Source organism: Alligator mississippiensis, chromosome 5 (genome assembly GCF_030867095.1).
Source record: "Alligator mississippiensis isolate rAllMis1 chromosome 5, rAllMis1, whole genome shotgun sequence".
NCBI classification, from domain to species: Eukaryota; Metazoa; Chordata; order Crocodylia; family Alligatoridae; genus Alligator; species Alligator mississippiensis.
This window is the reverse complement of record NC_081828.1, coordinates 93,389,648-93,406,778: the sequence shown is the minus strand read 5'-3', so window position 1 is coordinate 93,406,778 and position 17,131 is coordinate 93,389,648. Positions and strand designations below refer to the sequence as shown.

General features: G+C 44.8%; 1 long non-coding RNA gene across 3 annotated transcripts in view; it reads left to right on the top strand.

Moving 5' to 3' along the window:
• Nucleotides 1–6,615: 6,615 nt before the first annotated feature.
• The window catches only part of LOC109282320 (uncharacterized), an 80,843-nt gene continuing 70,327 nt past the window's right edge, over nucleotides 6,616–17,131 (top strand). For 2 of the 3 annotated variants that reach the window (XR_009462498.1, XR_002089264.2), the window contains exon 1: nucleotides 6,616–8,556. This is a non-coding gene — a long non-coding RNA (uncharacterized LOC109282320). The remainder of the gene's footprint in view (nucleotides 8,557–17,131) is intronic. The other variant, XR_009462499.1, reaches the window with a different exon arrangement.

The window sequence follows — 17,131 nt, the reverse complement described above, 5'->3', positions numbered from 1 at the left end:
ACCAGCTGTGGCTGAGACATGGAGGTCATAGGGTCACCTCTGTAGAGGCCTAAGCCTGCTGTTCTGCAGCCATCCTGACCCACCCAAGGTGAATTGCCCACAGTGGCTGAGGAGTTGGGGGGGAGTGTCTATGCTGGGGACTGGATCACAGTATGCTGGGTCTGGCCTCTGAGCTGTGATGTGTAGGTTCCAGGATTTGGGTCCATGAGGCTGTGCCTAAATATGGGGGTATGGGGTCCCTGCCTGGGTGTGTGGATGCCAGGCTTGGAGTCTGAGGGGCTGTGCCCAAGCATGAGGGTTCTCTTGGGTTCAGTGTTGGCATCTGTGTGTCCATCATGGGGTGCTTTGTGATGGGGTTTTGGGGGGGTGGGGGCTCAGCCGAGGGACTTGGGTACCCAGATTCCAGGGTTCATATGGGGGACACAAATGCCTTGCTTCTCTCCCTGTGTGCCTGCCTGGGGCTGACAGGTGGCTGGAGTCAGGGCTAGGTAGAGGTGCTGTGCTTCTTTGGTGCTAGGACAACCTTGGGATGGTGTCTGTTGGGGGCTTGACCTAAGCAGCTGAGCATGGGCAGAGTGCTAGTGTGCTTCCCTGTGAGGGCAGCATGGGAAGAACTACAAAGCAGGCTGAGATGCTGGAGGACACCAATCTAACTTGAATCTGTAGGGGAAATATGCTCAAATTCAATACATTGATCTAACCTGAATTGATTCCATTTGAGTGTATCTTAGACAAGGGCTAGTCTAAGTGACTTGTGACATTTTTAGACTGGTCTATGTGCACCGAGCTTCCGTATGGTTATGGGTCTAGATAGATCTATTTTCACTTACACCAGTCTGAATTTAATGTTTGTATGCACCCAAGGTATCTTAATAAAAGTGCGTGCTGACAAGATGAGACTTTCCAAAGCACTCAGCATCCACCTAGTTCTACCCGTCCTACAATTACTACCTGAGAGGACAGATTTAGGTTAATGCTTTCAAACCATAGATTAATAGTCCTGGTAAAACTCAGGAAAGGTCCAAGTTTGTCAACACAATAATAAATATAATATAATAACACACTGTATAACTTAATGTGACAACAAAATACAACAGATATAATATATCATCTTCATAATAACAAGAACAGTGCCTTCTTGCAGTATCTTTTCTAAAATACATTTAAAAGTTATGAAAAGTGTTAGAGGGACAGAAAGGGAAGCCAAAGTCCTTCATTTGTGATAGAACTAGTACAACATAGGCAATGGAAACCCCCAATGGAGATCCACTGATGCATCTTATCTCACTAGTAAAGTTAGCAATTAATAATGTAAGTGCATACCATGGGGGTTTTTTTAGCTCAGATCTTCAAGCTCTTTACAAAGGTGGATAAGCATTGTCATTCTGACTTTTCCAATAGGAAAACTGAGGTACAGAGGGTAAAGCACTCCATGGAATTTGATTTCCATCAGAACCCAGCTGGGGTTTTTTTCAGCATTTCTAGAGACTACCATTAGCCAGGAAACCTCAGGCTAGTAATAGCCAGAAATGGTCAGTAACTGAATTATAATGTTGCAGTTGCTTTTGATGACTGCAGGCCTGAGGCTGATTTGAATCAGTGGCCAAAGGGATTAATAGCATCTTAAGAGGCTTACCATGGTTCTGTGTAGCCTCTTAATGGCCACCGTGGATATTTTAATTCAGGGACAGATCTCTGGAAACAGGAATTGTCTGCATACCTTTGGAGCAGGCTGTTCTTAAAACAGCACCATACATGTGAAGAATCATCTGCTCTCACAAGGTCCAAATCACAACTGCTCATTAAGTATTTGGAGAAAGGGAGACAGTCACCTTTAGACTTCTGTGCAGTGTTTTAACATTGCCTTTTTAAAAAATCAATACAGGCAGTCCTTGACTTAAAACATTTTGAGTCACACTTACAATGTTTATAAATTGACACCCCGTTTCAACTTTATGACATCAGTTTTGACTTTACAATGCTGATCCAATGCAACACCACACCAGCAAACAAGTTCGCTGCGTCACTCATTTCCCTGGAGAACATCTGTCCAAACTTCCTTGGACACTTTCTTTAAGAAAGCAGACAAGACTCCAGAAAAACCTGTAGCCAAGACTCCTGAGAAGACTTCAGCCAAGAACCCTTCAAAAAGTCCAACCAAGAGCCTTTCAAAAAGTCCAGCAAAGTCACCTCAAAGAAGTCCTTCCAAATCAATATGATTGCTATTTACAATATAAATACATTCATGTAGCTATATTACTCATCTATAATTGATCAAGTACAAAATCCTGGGGTATTTTTGGTGAAAATAGAGTACCGGGCCTTGGTTCAGGAACCAATCCCCCATTTACAACATTGTTTCTTATGAGAAAATTGGTTCTGTGTTACAACATTTCAACTTAAGGCATGGTTTTCAGGAACCAATTGTGTTGTAAGTCTGAGGACTGCCTGTACCTTTAAAATATACCTTTTTTTCCCCCAAAGAAAGTCAAGTGCAGCAGCAGGACTTTCCTCAGCCAAAAGCAACCTCAACCATGCCTTTTGGAAGAGCCACCTTATGAGATCAGTGCAAAGACAAATGGCCACTCCAGGATCTCTTGCAAGCCTTGCATCATGATTGGGCCCATTGGTTCCCAGAGGCAAGGGAGCTACTGCTCTGTTTTTCCTACAAACTCCCTTCTCCACAAGCCATTCACATCTCTCCCCTCATCTGTTCTAGGAAGGCCAGCAATGTCATCCAAGGCCTCTGGCAGATATTACCCTTAAGACATGATTAACCAGTGAATCATGTATTAAGTAGTAACCTGGCCATAGTTCATGCATCTAATGTTGCAATAAAACAAGAAATAAACCACAGACACAAAATATGTCTAATAATTTGTGGCTGTTTTTTATCATATGGGCACAACTTGTGGCCGCTCTGATCCTCAGAAGCACACCAGAGACTTGAAGGGCTCCAGTGCACTTTGGCAACTGGAAGAACATCAGAGCCCATTGCTTCAGTGAGCCTCCACAGGTTGACGTGGCAGTGAGCTGGCTGGTGCTCTCAGCCATGAGAGTGCACCAGGTACCTGACTTGCTACTTGTTAGTGCAGGAGGAGTTCAGGATCATGATCTTGGGTTCCCTCTGCACTGGCAATAGGGTACAATTGGGATCTGATCCACAATTCCACAATTGCACCTCCAGCCACGCATGTGGCATGTTAGAAGGTTTGATTGTTATGATTATGGATCAGATTGCATCACACCTTTAATTGAATATCTGTCAGTAACCCAAAAGACATGTACACAGTTCCCCTAGGGGAAAGTCCACCCTGCCAATGAAAGGGTATAGCTTCAGTCAGGTAGGACAAAGGTCTGGAATCAAGATTGCAAGCTAGTTGTCTGATTCATGTTTTATTCTTATCTTGCCACAGCATATCCCTTAAACTAAGCATTCAGGAAAAATTAAATACCAAAGCTAACCAGGCCAGGATCAAGCCCACCGATTACTACCCCATGGTCCTAGTCCATGTGGGTACTAATGATGCGGCCAGGAGAACCCCTGATCACCTGATGGCAGACTACAGTGCTCTGGGCGGCGTGCTGTAGGAGTTCAGTGCACAGGTGGTATTCTCTTCCATCCTACCAGTAAGCAGACGAGGAAGACGGCATGAGAACTGCATCCGAGAAACCAACTGGCGGCTTCGGCAGTGGTGTCTCGAGGCAGGCTTCGGCTTCCTGGACAATGACCCGGACATCACGACGAGGGACATGCTCAGCTGGGATGGGCTTCACCTGTCCCCCAAAGGTAAGTGTGTGTTTTCTACTAGGTTGGCGGATCTCCTCCAGCGGGCTTTAAACTAGGCTCGTTGGGGGAGGAGAGTACGAGGGCAGGGGAAGCTGTGGACCACCAAACCATGTGGCACCCACAAGGACAGACCAGCCTGAAGAAAGAGAGCATTGGAAACCTGAAAGCCATGGGGAGACCAGCACTACAGAACACGTAAGAAACAAGAAGGTAAGAAACAATGGGCTCCTTGGGACTCGGAGCAGGGGGGGCAGCAAAGGCACCAGTCGCAGGGCTCAAGTGCCTATATACTAATGCTAGGAGCATGGGGAACAAGAAGGATGAACTAGCGCTCCAGCTTGCACTAAACACCTATGACTTAGTGGGGCTAACAGAAACCTGGTGGGATTCATCCCACGACTGGGTGGTACATATTGAGGGCTATAGATTGTACAGAAAGGACAGGTCGGGGAAGAAAGGGGGGTGGGGTTGCACTTTATGTCAGTGAGCAATATACATCTACCCTCATCAAGACAGAATCCAAGGATGAGGAAGTAGAAGGATTGTGGGTTAGGCTACATGGGGGGCAAGGAGAAAGGGATTTGGTGGTAGGGGTCTGCTACAGACCCCCACACCAAGGGGAAGAAATAGATGCGGGGCTCCTGAGGCAACTCTCGGAGACCATAAAAGCTAAAGAGGCGGTAGTCATGGGGGACCTAAACTACCCGGACATCTGCTGGGAGACGCAGACAGCAAAGTCCCACCGCTCACGCAGGTTTCTAACCTGTGTACAGGACCTCCACCTGACACAGGAGGTACATGGTCCCACTAGAAGGAATGCCATACTGGATCTGGTATTGGCAACAGAGGATGACATGGTAAGGGACCTCCAGATCGGTAGCCATTTGGGAGACAGTGATCACCTAATAATAGAATTCAACATAAGACATCGAGTGGGTAAGGTAACTAGTAGGGTGAAAGTGCTGGACTTTAGGAAAGCTGATCTCAATGAACTTAGGCGATTAGTCAAGGACGCACTGCAGAGTAGGAGTTTTGAAGGGATGGGAGCCCAAGAAGGATGGCTGTGCCTTAAGGAAACAATCCTTCGAGCACAAAGCAAGACGATCCCCGAGCAAGGCAAAAGAGGGAAAGGGGCCAGGAGGCTTCCATGGCTGACCAGAGAAATCCAGGGCAGCTTAAGGTCCAAAAGGGGAGCACATAAAAAGTGGAAACAAGGTGAGATCACTAAAGATGAATATACCTCCTCTGCTCGTGCTTGTAGGGAGGCAGTTAGACGGGCCAAAGCTACCTTGGAGCTGAGGATGGCAACCCAAGTAAAAGACAACAAGAAATTGGTTTTTAGATATATGGGGAGTAAAAGGAAGGCCCAGGGAGGAATAGGACCACTGCTAAATGGGCAGAAACAATTGGTGACAGACAGGGGGGACAAGGCTGAACTCCTCAACGAGTTCTTTGCCTCAGTGTTCCTAAGCGAGGGGCACGACAAGTCTCTCACTGGGGTTGTAGAGAGGCAGCAGCAAGGCGCCAGACTTCCATGCATAGATTCTGAGATGGTGCAGAGTCACTTGGAAGAACTGGATGCCTTTAAGTCAGCAGGCCCGGATGAGCTCCATCCGAGGGTGCTGAAGGCACTGGCCGACATCATTGAAGAGCCACTGGCGGGAATATGCGAACGCTCGTGGCGCACGGGCCAAGTCCTGGAGGACTGGAAAAGGGCTAACGTGGTCCCCATTTTCAAAAAGGGGAGGAAGGAGGACCCGGGCAACTATAGGCCAGTCAGTCTCACCTCCATCCTTGGTAAAGTCTTTGAAAAAATTATCAAGGCTCATATTTGTGAGAGCCCAACAGGGCAAATTATGCTGAGGGGAAACCAGCACGGGTTTGTGGCGGGCAGATCGTGCCTGACCAATCTAGTCTCTTTCTATGACCAGGTTATGAAACGCCTGGACACAGGAGGAGGGGTGGATGTCGTATACTTAGACTTCAGGAAGGCCTTCAATACGGTATCCCACCCCATACTGGTGAACAAGTTAAGAGGCTGTGACGTGGATGACTACACAGTCCGGTGGGTGGCGAATTGGCTAGAGGGCCGCACCCAGAGAGTCGTGGTGGATGGGTCGGTCTCGACCTGGAAGGGTGTGGGCAGTGGGGTCCAGCAGGGCTCGGTCCTTGGACTGATACTCTTTAATGTCTTCATTAAATGTCCAAGAGTGACTTGGACGAGGGAGTGAAATGTACTCTGTCCAAGTTCGTAGATGACACAAAGCTATGGGGAGATGTGGACACGCCGGAGGGCAGGGAACAGCTGCAGGCAGACCTGGATAGGTTGGACAAGTGGTCAGAAAACAACAGGATGCAGTTCAACAAGGAGAAATGCAAAGTGCTGCACCTAGGGAGGAAAAATGTCCAGCACACCTACAGCCTAGGAAATGACCTGCTGGGTGGCACAGAGGTGGAAAGGGATCTTGGAGTCCTAGTGGACTCCAAGATGAACATGAGCCGGCGGTGTGACGAAGCCATCAGAAAAGCCAATGGCACTTCATCGTGCATCAGCAGATGCATGACGAATAGGTCCAAGGTGATGATACTTCCCCTCTATCGGGCGCTGGTCAGACCGCAGTTGGAGTACTGCATGCAATTCTGGGCACCACACTTCAAGAAGGATGCGGATAACCTGGAGAGGGTCCAGAGAAGGGCAACTTGTATGGTCAAGGGCCTGCAGACCAAGCCCTACGAGGAGAGACTAGAGAAACTGGATCTTTTCAGCGTCCGCAAGAGAAGGTTGAGAGGCGACCTTGTGGCTGCCTATAAGTTCATCACGGGGGCACAGAAGGGAATTGGTGAGTATTTATTCACCAAGGAGCCCCCGGGGGTTACAAGAAACAATGGCCACAAGCTAGCAGAGAGCAGATTTAGATTGGACATTAGGAAGAACTTCTTCACAGTTCGAGTGGCCAAGGTCTGGAACGGGCTCCCAAGGGAGGTGGTGCTCTCCCCTACCCTGGGGGTCTTCAAGAGGAGGTTAGATGAGCATCTAGCTGGGGTCATCTAGACCCAGCACTCTTTCCTGCTTATGCAGGGGGTTGGACTCTATGATCTATTGAGGTCCCTTCCGACCCTAACATCTATGAATCTATGAATCTATTCCACAAGGTCCCTGTATTTGGGACAAGCCATTGTCCCTCTAGAGAGCTGTTTAATTTCTCTCCTGTTGCAAGCCAAAGTTACTAGTTAGGCAAAGCAAATTATATTTAAGTGTATTTGTGTTTGTCTGTGGATATATATTTGTAAATTCTACTCAGAATGCCACCTGCTAATTAGACTATCTTTATAAGAAGAAATATGTTTTCCCCTCCCCTAGGATTTAAACAGTAATTAAATCCTAATTTCCAGATGTGTTGCCCTTCATCTTTATTTGAGGAGAGAAATAATAGCTTATTGAGAGAAAAGGGCACCTTAAAAATCTGCAATATTTAACGGGTTAGAAAATAATTGAAATGCTTCTCATGTGCAGATGGGCTGTTGACCTTGTAAATCCCATGAATTTTAACGGAAGGTGCATTATAGACATTTTCAGGTATTATTTGACAAGATCATGTCATTTTAGCTTGTAAAAATGGGTATACACTGAAAAAAATTCTATTATCACTAAACATTTGAGTTTGCATCTTTCCTAAATGATATCAGTGCCTGGCTACTAAATGTAAGAATGTACTGACTTTGTTTTTTTCCATTTCCGCAGATGCGGAAGGGGGAGAAACCCAAATGATCATCTTCATTCAGTGGATGTTGGTAATACATTAATTAATGACACAATCTGAAGCATGAACCAGAATTATAACATATACAGATATCAACAAGAACAGTCTTTTGAGATGTTACAAATCAGAAGTATTACTCTATTATTTATTCAGTTTATCCAGCAGCCAAGATCTTGCCTCTATAAATGCTATGCTGTGAGGAACAACAATGATATAAAGGTAATAGAGGTAGTAGTGTATGAGAATGTCCAAAGACATATATTTAAAGAGAAATGTCATGTTCTCCAAAATATAAAAGGCACATGGGAAAGAGAAGTAGGTCTGATCTTACCATCTTACCATTAGCTTCTCATGTTCCAGTGCATTCTTTTCTGAAATCCCACTGAAATCTGCTGGCATGCTCTGAAGGATTAAAACTCCAAGCAGGCTGATCTAGTCACAGGATTGGGCCCTATGTCCTAAATATCCAATTGGCTAATGTGAATCAGGCACCCACCCCTCTCAGTGTGATGAGCTTCTGCATATCAGGTAAAATAGTGCCCTTCCTTATACTTCAATACTATTTGCCTGCTTTAATGAAATATTTGAGATACAATTACTAGCCATTAATTTATGAGTTCCAGATCCCAGGAATGGGCTTCTGGGGATACTTCCACATTCAATACTCTTACATTCAACAGATACATTCTTTCAGACATTAGCATGATGAGTATCTGGGAAGAGGTAGCCTGAATAAGGGTATATTGTTATGCTTTTTAATGGTGAGCTGCTTATTTATGTCTCTTTTAATAGTCAGAGCTCATTTGTTTTCACGCAGTTGAAAAGATGAAAATAAATACAGGCAGTCCTTGACTTACAGTGATTTGCACTTGTGGCGCTCTGCCATTTACACCCATGTTATTACTTACGGCGTTGGATCCTTGCACTTACGGCATGACGGCAACTCAGGCGGCACACAAACGTACACGTCACCCAGTCAGTCTGCTTCCTCATGTGCTCCGGCATGTAAGTTTCTTGTATTCTTGGATTCTTGGTGCATGTTAAGCTTTTTTATATATTCAGTCCTTAAAACCGGTTGATAAAAGGAAAAGGCAGTGCTCTAGTGATGGTGACAGGCACTGCACCCAGCTGCTCAGTACAGGCTCACGGTGCCAGAACCACTGCCTGGGGGATGGGACAGGCCATGGGAATCACTCCTGGGGCGGGCGGGTCCCAGCTGCACCCTGGCAGCTGTGTTTATGATCATTTCTATAAAAAGTTTGGCATCAGGCCCTTGGTCAGGAACATAACCCCCTATTATAACATTGTTTCTATGGGAAAATCAGATTCAACTTACATCGTTTCCAGTTACAGTGCCTTTTCCAGGAACGTAACCCGCTGTAAGTGCGAGGACTGCCTGTAGAATTAAAATTTGTGAAGTGGTTAAATAAGGGTATTATTTTGTTTTGTTCTGTTCTCATGTTTATCAACAATAAGTCAATTATCACACAATTAATTAACTGTAAGATTAGAAAGGTTTTATCTTCTCCTCACTGCAAATCTTCTAAGGAAGTATTTTACAAAAATAAAAACAGAATTTATCCTAAAATGGGGGCAGGAAGGGGAGGGGGGGATTGGCTTAATTCTCTAGAACCTATTTGTATTTACTTAGACTCTTCAATTTACTCCATGAGAGATTTTCCAGCATATTGCAAGGAACTGTACATGCATGTCAAAACAATATGTAAGGCGCATAATAGCAATGTTGTACTTAAGAAGGACTCAAGTGATTAGAGTAAACACTGAAATATGGTTTCCCAGATTTGTGATTTTTTTTTTACTCTATTAAGTAATAGAAGATTATTTCAACCTCATTGTTTCACTTGGCTTACCTTTAATTAGATATGAAATTGATGCTGTTGCAGATGCTATTATTTTTGTTGCTCATAGATTTTTATCACTTGATAATAAAATATACTCTGAAGCCCTAATATATAGCATCTTTCAGATAAGCATCTAAAAGCACTTTACAATCATTAATTAATGAAGCCTCATGTAAACTCGAGGTCTTATTATTGCACTCACTTTACAGATAGGTAAATTAAAATTAGTGGACAGCAACAGTTAGAGACATCATCAAGATTATGAAATAAGTCCATTGTGGAGCTGGGAATACAAACCAGAGTTTTTGCTTTTCAGGGCTGCGGGCTCACAGAGACAGAATTTTGTTATATCTGCTTATAATGCTAATCATAACAATTTACCTTGTCCTCCCCTATTTATTATACTCCTTTATCTTATCCCATCTTACACTTAGATCATACTCTATTTTATCCAGAGACTTTTGAAGCAAGTGACATTTTCATTATATATCTATCCACTGCTTAGCTAAATGAGGGCTCACTCTTTCAGATTGGGCTTTTTGCATTAATATGAAAATATATACATGGGTAGATCTAGGATTTTGAAAAGTGAGGTGCAGATGGTGTGGCACATAATCACATGTGATGTAACATTTTTTTTTCTAGTAAAAGAGAAACTAGAAGTTTCAGTAATATGGTAGGGGACTAGCACTATATTATTTAGTTTAAGGTCAAAGCAAAAAACAAACACAACTATTGGAATGTGCACTAATTTGCTAGATTATATATAAAGTTTAAAAAAACATAACTAGGCAAAAATAGTCAAAGGGTATTATATCATTAGTCCTGTAGTCATTATGGGTAAGTGTACTTCTCTTATCCAAATGCATAAAACAAAAAATAGCCTTCTAGAGCATCTTGCAGAGCCTCCAGTACTTCATTGTTAGTCATTTTTACATCTGAGTTAATATTACCATACCTAATTTAAGGTTTTTAGATAGACCTAAAAACAGTCTGCAAGGCTATACAATGCCAGGATACAGCAAGATTGCAGAAGAAAGGATAGTTTGAATAATGACACATGAAGGCTATTAACAAAGATATAAGGTTGCTAACACCTGTAAAGTGGTGAGAGATTAACAGGAATCAGGGAGATGATAATGGGCCATTTGACTCTAACAGGACTGCCTGAATAAAAATGTTGCTGCTCCTCCCAATTCATTTTAAAGTGGGTGAAGGAGAAATTAAAATGGGGTGTAACTGCACCATTGCACCTCCACTGGATCTATCCCTGAATATATACCAGTAATAATGAATATTGTTCCCTTATCAAAGGATAATCTCCCTATGAAAACCCAAGTGTGGTGCAGTGAAGACATGCTGAGCTACTTTTAAGAGACCTAGATTATGGGCGGCTACCCGTCTAGTCACAGAGGCCTGGGAGCTGAGGGTGGAGTAATTTACTCTGTTTCTCAGGCAGATTTGGCAGCTCAGAAGCAGCTCTGTGCTGCACTCACTAGACTGTCCCCAAGTTAGGTCATAGCTTTTACAGGGACCTGAGTGGGTTAGTTTATATTTAGCTCTGTCATCCCTACACTAAATTGCTTTTGTATCTCTACATCACACTTTCATTCTAAAACTGGATCAAATTCTACTTGACATAATCATGCAATTAGACTCAGGAAGGTAACATGACCAGAATTAGGGCCATCATTATCATTAACATTGACTTCAGTAGGACTACTTATATTTAAATTAAGCATGTGTGAAAGTGCTTTGCTGGATCAGAGCCAGAGTATTCCACACCTGCCAAGATCAAGGCCTGTTTCTCTCCTTCAGCATGTGCTTCCAGTGCATCCATTAGTGCTTGAGATGCAGAAACCTGCTGTAGTTCCTTTGGTTGATGGCATTGCTCTTCCCACTGCTCCTAAAGTACTGTCCATGAAAAAAAAACAACTCCTGTAAACATAACCCCTCTCCCTATGTGAGTGACAGATGGAAACAAAGGGTAAAAGTATTTGGCAACAAAGAGTGTGACATGGGACCCCATTCCCTTCCCACAATGTTAGATACATGGGCTGTTAAAAGACCAGAAGGAGAAGAACAGATGCCTTGTAAGAAACTTAAAGATGCTGTAAAAAGAATAACCTTTCATGTTATTGACTCCCAGGATGTACAGACCCTATCACAGTTAATGTGAAAAAAGTGCTTCCTCTTTGCCCTAGGATTGAGAGAACAGTAAATGTATAGTCTGTCCCCTGGTGGGAATTGTTCAAACAGCCTAAGAGTATGGAGTTTGTTGGTTCTTCTCAGTGGTGAATTATTGGAAATAATCACTATTCCCAGGGAATCTTTGTGATTCTAGTGTTCCTTGGCCAACTGCTCTGCTTGGAGATGGGGGAAGGAGCCCACATCTGTGAGCCATAGATTCATAGATGTTAGGGTCGGAAGGGACCTCAATAGATCATCGAGTCCGACCCCCTGCATAAGCAGGAAAGAGTGCTGGGTCTAGATGACCCCAGCTAGATACTCATCTAACCTCCTCTTGAAGACCCCCAGGGTAGGGGAGAGCACCACCTCCCTTGGGAGCCCGTTCCAGACCCTGGCCACTCGAACTGTGAAGAAGTTCTTCTTAATGTCCAATCTAAATCTGCTCTCTGCTAGCTTGTGGCCATTGTTTCTTGTAACCCCCGGGGGCTCCTTGGTGAATAAATACTCACCAATTCCCTTCTGTGCCCCCGTGATGAACTTATAGGCAGCCACAAGGTCGCCTCTCAACCTTCTCTTGCGGAGGCTGAAAAGGTCCAGTTTCTCTAGTCTTTCCTCGTAGGGCTTGGTCTGCAGGCCCTTGACCATACGAGTTGCCCTTCTCTGGACCCTCTCCAGGTTATCCGCATCCTTCTTGAAGTGTGGCACCCAGAATTGCACGCAGTACTCCAACTGCGGTCTGACCAGCGCCCGATAGAAGGGAAGTATCATCTCCTTGGACCTATTCGTCATGCATCTGCTGATGCACGATAAAGTGCCATTGGCTTTTCTGATGGCTTCGTCACACCGCCGGCTCATGTTCATCTTGGAGTCCACTAGGACTCCAAGATCCCTTTCCACCTCTGTGCCACCCAGCAGGTCATTCCCTAGGCTGTAGGTGTGCTGGACATTTTTCCTCCCTAGGTGAAGCACTTTGCATTTCTCCTTGTTGAACTGCATCCTGTTGTTTTCTGACCACTTGTCCAACCTATCCAGGTCTGCCTGCAGCTGTTCCCTGCCCTCTGGCGTGTCCACTTCTCACCATAGCTTTGTGTCATCTGCAAACTTGGACAGAGTACATTTCACTCCCTCGTCCAAGTCACTGATGAAGACATTAAAGAGTATCAGTCCAAGGACCAAGCCCTGCGGGACCCCACTGCCCACACCTTTCCAGGTCGAGACCGACCCATCCACCACGACTCTCTGGGTGAGGCCCTCTAGCCAATTCGCCACCCACCGGACTGTGTAGTCATCCACGTCACAGCCTCTTAACTTGTTCACCAGTATGGGGTGGGATACCGTATTGAAGGCCTTCCTGAAGTCTAAGTATACGACATCCACCCCTCCTCCTGTGTCCAGGTGTTTCATAACCTGGTCATAGAAAGAGACTAGATTGGTCAGGCACGATCTGCCCGCCACAAACCCGTGCTGGTTTCCCCTCAGCATAATTTGCCCTGTTGGGCTCTCACAAATATGAGCCTTGATAATTTTTTCAAAGACTTTACCAAGGATGGAGGTGAGACTGACTGGCCTATAGTTGCCCGGGTCCTCCTTCCTCGCCTTTTTGAAAATGGGGACCACGTTAGCCCTTTTCCAGTCCTCCGGGACTTGGCCCGTGCGCCACGAGTGTTCACATATTCCCGCCAGTGGCTCTTCAATGATGTCGGCCAGTGCCTTCAGCACCCTCGGATGGAGCTCATGCGGGCCTGCTGACTTAAAGGCATCCAGTTCTTCCAAGTGACTCTGCACCATCTCAGAATCTATGCATGGAAGTCTGGCGCCTTGCTGCTGCCTCTCTACAACCCCAGTGAGAGACTTGTCATGCCCCTCGCTTAGGAACACTGAGGCAAAGAACTCGTTGAGGAGTTCAGCCTTGTCCCCCCTGTCTGTCACCAATTGTTTCTGCCCATTTAGCAGGGGTCCTATTCCTCCCTGGGCCTTCCTTTTACTCCCAATATATCTAAAAAACAATTTCTTGTTGTGTTTTACTTGGGTTGCCATCCTCAGCTCCATGGTAGCTTTGGCCTGCCTAACTGCCTCCCCACAAGTACGAGCAGAGGAGGTATATTCATCTTTAGTGATCTCACCCTGTTTCCACTTTTTATGTGCTCCCCTTTTGGACCTTAGGCTGCCCTGGATTTCTCTGGTCAGCCATGGAAGCCTCCTAGCCCCTTTCCCTTTTTTGCCTCGCTTGGGGATCGTCTTGCTTTGTGCCCGAAGGATTGTTTCCTTAAGGCACAGCCACCCTTCTTGGGCTCCCATCCCTTCAAAACTCCTACTCTGCAGTGCGTCCTTGACTAATCTCCTGATTGCATTGAGATCAGCTTTCCTAAAGTCTAGCACTTTCACCCTACTTGTTACCTTACCCACTCGACGTCTTATGTTGAATTCTATTATTAGGTGATCACTGTCTCCCAAATGGCTACCGATCTGGAGGTCCCCTATCATGTCATCCCCTGTTGCCAATACCAGATCCAGTATGGCATTCCCCCTAGTGGGACCGTGTACCTCCTGTGTCAGGTGGAGGTCCTGTACACAGGCTAGAATCCTGCGTGAGCGATGGGACCTTGCTGTCTGCGTCTCCCAGCAGATGTCTGGGTAGTTTAGGTCCCCCATGACTACCGCCTCTTTAGCTTTTATGGTCTCTGAGAGTTGCCTCAGGAGCCCCGCATCTATTTCTTCCCCTTGGTCTTCTTGGCGGTCTGTAGCAGACCCCTACCACCAAATCCCTTTCTCCTTGCCCCCCATGTAGCCTAACCCACAATCCTTCTACTTCCTCATCCTTGGATTCTGTCTTGATGAGGGTTGATGTATATTGCTCACTGACATAAAGTGCAACCCCCCACCCCCCTTTCTTCCCCGACCTGTCCTTTCTGTACAATCTATAGCCCTCAATATGTACCGCCCAGTCATGGGATGAATCCCACCAGGTTTCTGTTAGCCCCACTAAGTCATAGGTGTTTAGTGCAAGCAGGAGCGCTAGTTCATCCTTCTTGTTCCCCATGCTCCTAGCATTAGTATATAGGCACTTGAGCCCTGCGACTGGTGCCTTTGCTGCCCCCCCGCTCCGAGTCCCAAGGAGCCCATTGTTTCTTACCTTCTTGTTTCTTACGTGTTCTGTAGTGCTGGTCTCCCCATAGCTTTCAGGTTTCCAATGTTCTCCTTCTTCAGGCTGGTCTGTCCTTGTGGGTGCCACATGGTTTGGTGGTCCACAGCTTCCCCTGCCCTCGTACTCCCATCCCCCGACGAGCCTAGTTTAAAGCCCGCCGGAGGAGATCCGCCAACCTAGTAGAAAACACACGCTTACCTTTGGGGGACAGGTGAAGCCCATCCCAGCTGAGCATATCCCTCGTTGTGATGTGCGGGTCATTGTCCAGGAAGCCGAAGCCTGCCTCGAGACACCACTGCCAAAGCCGCCAGTTGGTTTCTCGGATGCAGTTCTCCTACTGTCTTCCTCATCCGGTCACTGGTAGGATGGAAGAGAAAACCACCTGTGCACCGAACTCCTTCAGCACGCCACCCAGAGCACTGTACAGAGAGAGGTACAGAGCAGAATTCTCATATCCTCCAACCTCTTTTGCTGAAAGCCACCTGGGTCTCACACCCACAGGGTGACTCCCAAAGAAATTCTTAGAGGAACTGGATGATGGCAGGCCACAAACACAGACAGTTTTAAGGAACAAATGAGTACTGGGCTAATAGTTTGAAAATGTGCCAGTGACTAATTGCACCAATAGTGAATTTTCACTTGCCCCTCCTTGGTATGCATACTCCACAGTAATGTTAGTACTGATATGATCCACAAAGGGCAGATTGCAATGTTTTATGCTCTATTATTCACTTGTACTATATATTAAAATCATTCACCCTGTACCTACTTAAAAGAGCAGGGGCATGGGATTTCCAAAGTCCTTTTCTCTATGCCAGAGTTCAGGCAACCAAATAAATCAAACATGCTTTGACTTCAGCTTTGCAAGCATGATTGCGCATGAACAATTACCTTGTGTGTGAACTCAATCCAAAAAATAAAAATTAGATATTGAATCCAGTCAGTAAATTTTCTAGTAGGCCAGTTTTTTCTAGGTGTGATGCCTCAGGCAAGGTCTATGTGAATACCAAAGGAAAAGGTCCAGTGTTGTCTAAAAAATCTATGATGATGCTTACCTGCTATTTTTATTTAATATATTCAGTGTTCCATTGGTTCTCTCATTATAAAGTGCCCTTCTCACAGATTATAAAGTGCATTCAACCAATTAGGAACCAAAACATCAACATACTGCTTATGTAACCATTTACAACCAATCAAAAGAACTTAGATTTTGAGTAACAGATATTTGCACAGAAATGTTCACAATCCATGAATTACAATGTGATTTTTAATGAGAATATGCCAAGTATCTTCTAATAACTGAAGTAAAAGAAATTGTGATTTGCTCATGGATACACCAGGTTCAGATAAGATGCTAACATTAATTTAATAAATTGGTGGGGATTTTTGTGATTCAGTATTACAGAAAATACATCTGGGGCACAGAACATCTGAACAGGGAACAAAGATAACCTAATATGGAAGCTGCACAGTCTTCATTATCTGAAATGAGGACTGTGTACAACACTGTTCCCTTATAACTCTTAAACTAGGTTCTTGTCTGTGGCTCTATGCATTTCTTGTGCATCACTAGAACTGTGACAACGATAACAATATGTCTTGTGAAAGCAGATCTCTTAATAAAGGCACAGTTGACAGAAACCTGCTGGAGGTAAACTCCAGCTGCCGGTTTTTTTGCAATCTCTTCATAGAGGTCAAAGTGTGTTTCAGCTCTGAAAAGAAGTCTGAAATTCTCAGGCACCTGTTTAAACCACATGGTACATAGTAAACCAAGGATTTTTAATCATCAGAAAACACATAACAAGAAAATGAGACTTTGGAACTGTACATTCATCAACTTAAATGTGGCAAAATGACACAATTGCAGATTCTTAAACCTGTTGCCTTCCAGAAATAAAATGTCCCTTGCACAACTAATATCCTTTATTGAATATTAGACTGTTATGAGAACAAATCTAATCACTACAAAGTAGGGAATGTTGAAGCTTCCTTACACTGCTCATTCAACCTTACCTCAGTACCCTCTTCCATATGCATTTCAGTGGAGTCCTTAGTTATATGATCATATGCTATCGTTTCTTATGACACCTTTGTCATTTAGTACAAGAAGCATTTATTCATGCAAGTAAATTACATGTGGAGTCCCACTGAATTCAAATAGAAGCTCTGGTTTATGTCTAATGGGTAGCATGTAAGAATCTACAAAGATAGGATGTGATTGTATCTTACACCCATACACAGAGGGGCCATAACCAGATGAGCACGGCTGTGCAGTATGTAATGCTGCACAACCATCTGCAGTGCCACACACCACACAATCATGCATTTTCCACACTGCTACTTTGCAGTGTGTGTGTGGGGGGGCGGGGGAGGTGACCCTGGA